This window comes from Octodon degus, unplaced genomic scaffold (genome assembly GCF_000260255.1).
Source record: "Octodon degus isolate 3935 unplaced genomic scaffold, OctDeg1.0 scaffold00138, whole genome shotgun sequence".
Lineage (NCBI taxonomy): Eukaryota > Metazoa > Chordata > Mammalia > Rodentia > Octodontidae > Octodon > Octodon degus.
In genome coordinates, this window is record NW_004524714.1 from 2,576,256 (window position 1) to 2,582,928 (window position 6,673).

Below are 6,673 nucleotides of genomic sequence, written 5' to 3' on the forward strand. Positions count from 1 at the left end.
TAAATAAATAAATAAATAAATATTAAAAAAAAATGAGCTGGAATGCAGACTTGGGTGCAATCCCTGGGGGAGGCAGGGGTGTGTGTGCAGACAGGACACTCAAGAGAGCTGCCACGGTGGCACAGCTGGTAAGTGGCAAGGCCCATACTGGAATCCTGGTCTCTTCAACTTCAAGACCTCAAGTGGATAAGCTGGGATGTGATCCTCTCAAAACTTAGCCTCACATATTCCTCCAGCCCATGGCAGGCTGGGTCCTGTCTTTCAGAGCCGCAGGTGAGCAGAGACTTCTGCCAGATAGACTTGAATTTAGGAAGAAAAGGGTGCAGGGGAAGAAGAGGGGACGAAGGCAGGCCAGGGCCCGGAGGAGCAGCTCCGAGGGGTGAGCAGGTTGCCTAGTGGAGAGAAGAGTGCCAGGCTGAGGAGCGCCGGGGTGTGAGGCAGCTTCTTCCCTGAGAGAGCTGGGGCTGACCAGTGCGGGCTTCTCCTGAGAGAAAGAGGAAGCACCGAGGAACTGTGGGAAGGCTACAGGCACAGACTTCAGGCCTTGGCGTTCGAAGATTTATCATCGCATTTCCCTGCCTTCCCCCTCTAGATTCTTCTAGCCCAGCATGGTGACACACACCTACAGTCCCAGCACTCGCAGGCTGAGGCAGGAGGACTGCCAAGACTTGAAAGGCCAGCCTGAACTACATAGCAAGACCCTGTCTCCAAAAACAAACCAAAAAATGTAAATTGTACTGGGTGTGGTGGTGCATACCCAGAATTCCAGCCCTCTAGGAGGCTGAGGAAGGAGGGAAATCAGCATGGGAGACATGTCTTAAAATTAAAAAAACAAAAAAAATAGTGGTAGGAGGCTGTAGACGTCACTCAATGTAAAGGCCCAGGGCTCATTTTCTCCATGCCACAAAACAAAACAAAGCAAAGCAAAACAAAGCTGGGGCTGGTGAGATGGCTCAGCACCACATGCCAGCTGGCCCCGCCCCCTGGTGGGCTGAGCTGGCCACACACACACACACACACACACACACACAATAAATAAATAAATGTAAAAAAAAATTAAAACAAAACAAAACAAAACAAAGCAACCCCCATAAATTCTGTGTGCAGACATACTTGTTTTGTAGACATAGGAAAATAAGAAAGCACATATGGAGAAAATGCTTTTTTTTTTTGCAGAACCGGGGGTTGAACTCAGGTCCTTGCGCTTGCCAGGCAAGCACTTACCCCACTGAGCCATCTCCCCGGCCCTGAAAATGCATATATTGAAGGCTCAAAGATAAACTAATTGCTGCAGTAGTTGTGTGCATCAGGTATCAAACTCAGGACCTTGTGCTTGCCAGGCAGGCACTTATTTCACTGAGCTATCTCCCCAGCGTCTAATAACTGCAGTATTGCTAGTTAAGGTCAAGAAGAGAAATTGGAGAAATGAGGTAAAATTTTTCATGTTGCAGTTCATACACCTCTGTAGTTGGATGGATGTCTTATATTAAGTATTTTTGCTTTTTGCTATTTTTTTTTTTTAAAGATGGGATCTGGCTATGTTGCCCAGGCTGTCCTCCTCTCTCTCTCTCCCTCTCTCTCTCTCTCTCTCTCTCTCTCTCTCTCTCTCTCTCTCTCTCTCTCTCGTATTTTAGGGGAGGGTCTACAGGGTGTTCTGGGTCTCACTACTAGATCAGACTCGTAAAGATCCACCTGTTTACAGCCTCCCAAATGCTGGGATTACAGGTGTGCGCCACCACGCCCAGTCTCAATTGCCTTCTCAGTGGGCCCCAGGGGCGAGGCAGGCACAGCAGGCCCGGGGATCGAAGCCCTGTCCCCTGCGCCTGCTTGCAGGTGCTTTAATCCACTGGGCTAATGAGAAAGCACCACTGCAGCCAGGGGGTATGATTTACTCTTCTTAAAAATTCACACTTATCATAAATAATGCAACATTTAAATAATAAAATCTAATAAGTACATGAAAGTCTGCTCAGTATCATGAGTCATTACTCCTAAGGGAGATACAAAATAAACCTAAAGCACAGGGCCAACGAGATAGCTCAGTGGACTAACGCCTGCTTAGGCAAGCACAGTGACAAGGGTTCCGTCTCCAGTACCACATACTGTACTGCCTTGCCCCCAGGCACACTGAGCTGGCCAGCGAGATCGCTCATGGTGGTGGACACCTGCAATTCCGGCACTGGGGAGGCTGAAACAGGAGTATCACTACAAGTCTGAGCTGCGTAGTGAGACCCTGCACCAAATATATTAAATAAATAAATAAATCCAAGACATAGTCACTGTTAACTGCCAGAACAGGTTGACAATGGAATGAAAAGTTTGACAACAAGTGTCATCATTTTGGAATGAAAAATTTGACAATAACAAGTGTCAGTGAGAATATAGCACAACTGGAACTCTCGCACTGTGTACTGCTAGTGAGAGTGTAAAATGCACAAGCATTTTGAAAAACTGTGTGATAATTCCTAGTAATAAAGACTTCTTTGGGCCAGAAATATAGCTCAGTGGCACAGCACCTGCCGGCAAGTGCAAGGTCCTGAGTTCGATTCCCAGTACCCCCCCCCAAAAAAAAAGACACTTTTTTTCACATAAAGTTGGGTTTGTTTTTTTGTTTTTTGTTTTTTTTCTGGAACCAGGCATTGAACTCAGACCCTTGTGCTTGCCGGGGAAGCGCTTATTCTACTGAGCCATCTCCCCGGCCCTCTAACATAAAGATCTTTATTACAGACCTACAAAAAATGAGAGAAATACATATTACTCTCACTTGTTTGGCTTCTGGTTTCCTTTTCTCTTTACAAAACCACAGCAGGAAAGACAAATGCAGCAGGCTGAGGAGCTGGGCAAGGTTCAAGTCAGAGGGACCAAGCTGGTGTTGTGGGTGAGCCACACAGCAGTCTGGCCTCTGGCTCTCACCAGCATCTGGGGGGAAGTGTCATGGGCCTTGGAGGGAGGGGACAAAAGGAGTGGGAGAGAAGACAATGCCCCAGACCAGCAGCACCCTTATTCCTGATGGCCACGGACGGGCCAACTGGAAAGCACTGGTGGCCCCACAGTCGCCAACGCACAATCCCCAGGGAGCAGGCAGTGGCAGCAGGAAGGGCCGAGTTCTACGGGGCTCCCTTGCCGGGACCCAGACCTCAGGGACAAGGGCAGTCAGGACGCCTCTCTGCTTGTCAGCCAATCAGCTTCTTCAGAAAGGCCTCCAGCTGGCCCTCATCCTTGATGCCCACAACCTTGTCCACCACCTCTGTTCTTTCTTTCTTTCTTTACTTCTTTATTTATTTTGTGTGTGTGTGTGTGTGGCCAGTTCAGCCCACCAGGGGGCGGGGCTGGCTGGCATGTGGTGCTGGGGACTGAACCGTGGTCCCTGCCTGCGCTTTTGCTCAGCTTGTTCTGAGTAGGTGCTTTAGACCACTGAGCCATCTCACCAGCCCACCACCTCTGTTCTTGATGGCCAGCACAGTGGGCAGAGTGGTCACCCCATACCCGATGGCCCGCTCTGTGTAGTCGACAATATCCACCTTGGCCATCACCACCTTCCCATGCAGCTTGGCCACTGTCTTCTCTAACCTGGTCCCCAGGATCTTGCAGGGGCCACACCGCTGTGCCTGGAAATCCACAACTACTGGCGTCTCACTGTTGACCACTAGGTCCTGAAAGTCAGGTCTGTCCTGGATGTTAAAGGTTGCTGAGCACACTCTGGAGGTGAAGATGGTCCAGGCCGGGCTGCGTGTGAGTGTCAGGCTGCCTGCTGGGTCTGCAGGGCCTTGGATGTGAGGGGTGCCCGTTGAACTTGAGGGAGCTTCCCGGAGAGATGGAGGCCAGGAGCCTCTTCAGGAGAAGGTGCTGAGCTATCTACTTGAGGTACGAGTGGAGAGACCTTTTTTTTCTTCCGCAGAACTGGGGATTGAACTCAGGCCCTTGCGCTTGCCAGGGAAGCACTTATTCTACTGAGCCATCTCCCCAGCCCAAAACTTTTTTTTTTTTTTTTTTTTTTTTTTTGGCAGAACCAGGTATTGAACTCAGGCCCTTGTGCTTGCCAGCGAAGCGCTTATTCCACTGAGCCATCTCCCCAGCCCCTGAGATACCTTTTCTTTGGAACCAGGAATTCTACTCCTTGCTGTTGACCGAAGACAAATGAAAATATGTGTCCACAAAAAGCCTTGTATGCAAATATTCAGAATATTATTATTCACAGTGACCCCAAATTGAAAGAAACCCAAATTTTCATCAACAGAGGAAGGGAAAAATACTTTGTGGTGTATCCAGCAAGTGAACACTACACAGCAATGAAAAGAAGGCACTAACAGGGCCGGCCAAATAGCTCAGCAGATTAAAGTGTCTGCAAGCAGGCACAGGGGCCTGGGGATCGATCCCTGGGCCTGCCCTGTTGGCCCGCCCCTGGGGAGCCCTGAGACAACAATTGAGACTTGGCGTGGTGGCGTGCACCCGTAATCCTAGCTCTTGGGTGGCTGTAAACAGGATCACTATGAGTCCAATCTAGTAGTGAGACCCTGTAGACCCTTCCCTAAAAAATAAAATAATAAAAATAAAAATAGAAGGGTGACCACATGGATTCATAAGGAAACCAGACACAAAAGAAAATAGACTGCATTGTTGTAATTCCCTTTATATGAAGTTCTAGGACAAACAAAACTGGCTTATTGTGATAAAAGTCAAACCAGGATTATCGCTGAAGCAATAAGGCCTGGCACGAGAGAACGTTCTAAAATACCAGCGTTTCCGTATCTTCATGTGGGTGATGTGGGTGATGGTGGCACCTGTGTAGCCACAGATAAACACCCACTGGGTCGGGCACGCGCGCGCGCACACACACAGCAACTTTCTTTGTCACAGTCCCAAGCGCGGAACAACTCAAATGCCCGACAGGAGACAAAAGGGTAGAGCCCTTGATACTTCTAGGCGGTATAATTCAGAGCAGCAATAAACAGAGATGGACTGTTAAGGGGTAACATGGTTTCTGAACTTAATTCGTTTTACAATTTTGGGGAAGATGACCATGGTTGTGTTTGTTACCCAGTGTGGAATTTGTGAACCAAAGCAAAATTTTGCCTGATGCTTTTGTTTGTGAGCTGAAGTCTTTGCAAACAGAATCATTCATGAATAAGATGATGAATCTCAGAATAATGATATTAAGCATTTTCTTAAAAGCATTTCATGGGCCAGGGGCCAGGGAGATGGCTCAGTGGGATAAGCGCTTCTCTGGCAAGTGCAAGGGCCTGAGTTCAATCCCCAGTTCCGCAATAAATAAATAAATAAATAAATAAATAAATAAATAAATAAAAGCATTTCATGGGGCCAGGGAGATGGCTCAGTGAAATAAGCGCTTCCCTGGCAAGCACAAGGGCCTGAGTTCAATACCTGGTTCTGCCAAAAAAAAAAAGAAAGCATTTCTTAAAATGAGTAATACTAAAAGGAGAGCAAAAGAGTAGTACTAAGGCCGGGGAGATAGCTCAGTAGAATAAGCACCTGCCTGGCAAGCACAGGCTCCTGAGTTCAATCCCCAGTACAATGCGGGGCGGGAGAGGGAGTAGTACTGTGTGATTTTACTTATATAAAATTCTAGAAAACACCACCTTATCGATAATGGTCGGAGGCTGTCTGGAGATGTGTGTCAGGAGGAGAAGATTGGAGATTAGAAAGGCCAGTCCTGTGGGAGACCTAGATACGACAGCTTGACTGGGGGCACATTCTGTGCATACATAAACACCCCCAAATCATCAAACTGTACAACTGAAATAACTACAGTTTATTATTCATCCATTGCCCTTCCATCCCCCCTGCCAAAACATTTAAAAACTCAATGAGAATTGTGTACTTGTTTCACGTAAATTAGGCTTCAACAAACAAAAGCACAACAAAAAGAAGAAACCTGCCAATGGGCTAGACCTCGGCTTCGGGAAGGTCACTCCTGGCCTTAGCCAGGCCCCTAGGATTCCTCTTCCTCAATCCTGGTAGGACCCCACAACTACCAGGGAATTTCCACCAATCAGCGCCTAGAGCGAGGCCCACGCACGGGACTTCTGTCCCATCGCTGAGGGTCCTGCTTTCACAAGCCCCAACCCATGGTGTCTTATTTGAAGCCATGCCCCCCACCTGGGGCTGTCAGGGCCTTGGGCCCAAACATCTAGCACCAGCCCCATCTAGGACACAGCTCAGCAGTAGCGAGTGCTCAGCCTACTCAAGGTCCAGGTTTCATCCCCAGTACTGCAAATATCAAATCAAATCAAATCAAATCAAATCAAATCAAATCAAATCAAATCAAATGCCTAGGAGAGGTGGCACAGGCCTATAATCCAGCATTTGGGAGGCTGAGGGGAAAGGATCGCCACAAATTCAAAGCCAATGTGAATTACACAGTAAGTCCCTGTTTTAAGAAATCAATAAATATGGTGCCGGGGAGTTAGCTCAGTAGAATAAGAGCTTGCCTGGCAAGCGCAAGAGCCTGAGTTCAATCTCTGGTTCCGCAGAAAAAGAAAAAAAAAAAGAAAAAGAAATCAATAAACAGATAAATGTCACATTTATTTGTATGTCGAATTCTTTACCCATGCTTAGGAAATTTCCTACCGTTATTTCTGTGAGCAGGGCTGGGGTTATAGCCCAGGGGTGTAAGTGCCTGCCTGGCAAGAACAAGCTCCCAAGTTTAATCCCC

At 47.8% G+C, this 6,673-nt stretch overlaps 1 pseudogene; it reads right to left on the reverse strand.

Annotated features, from left to right (window-relative positions):
* Nucleotides 1–3,173: 3,173 nt before the first annotated feature.
* Nucleotides 3,174–6,673, reverse strand: part of LOC101587502 — a 21,715-nt pseudogene continuing 18,215 nt past the window's right edge.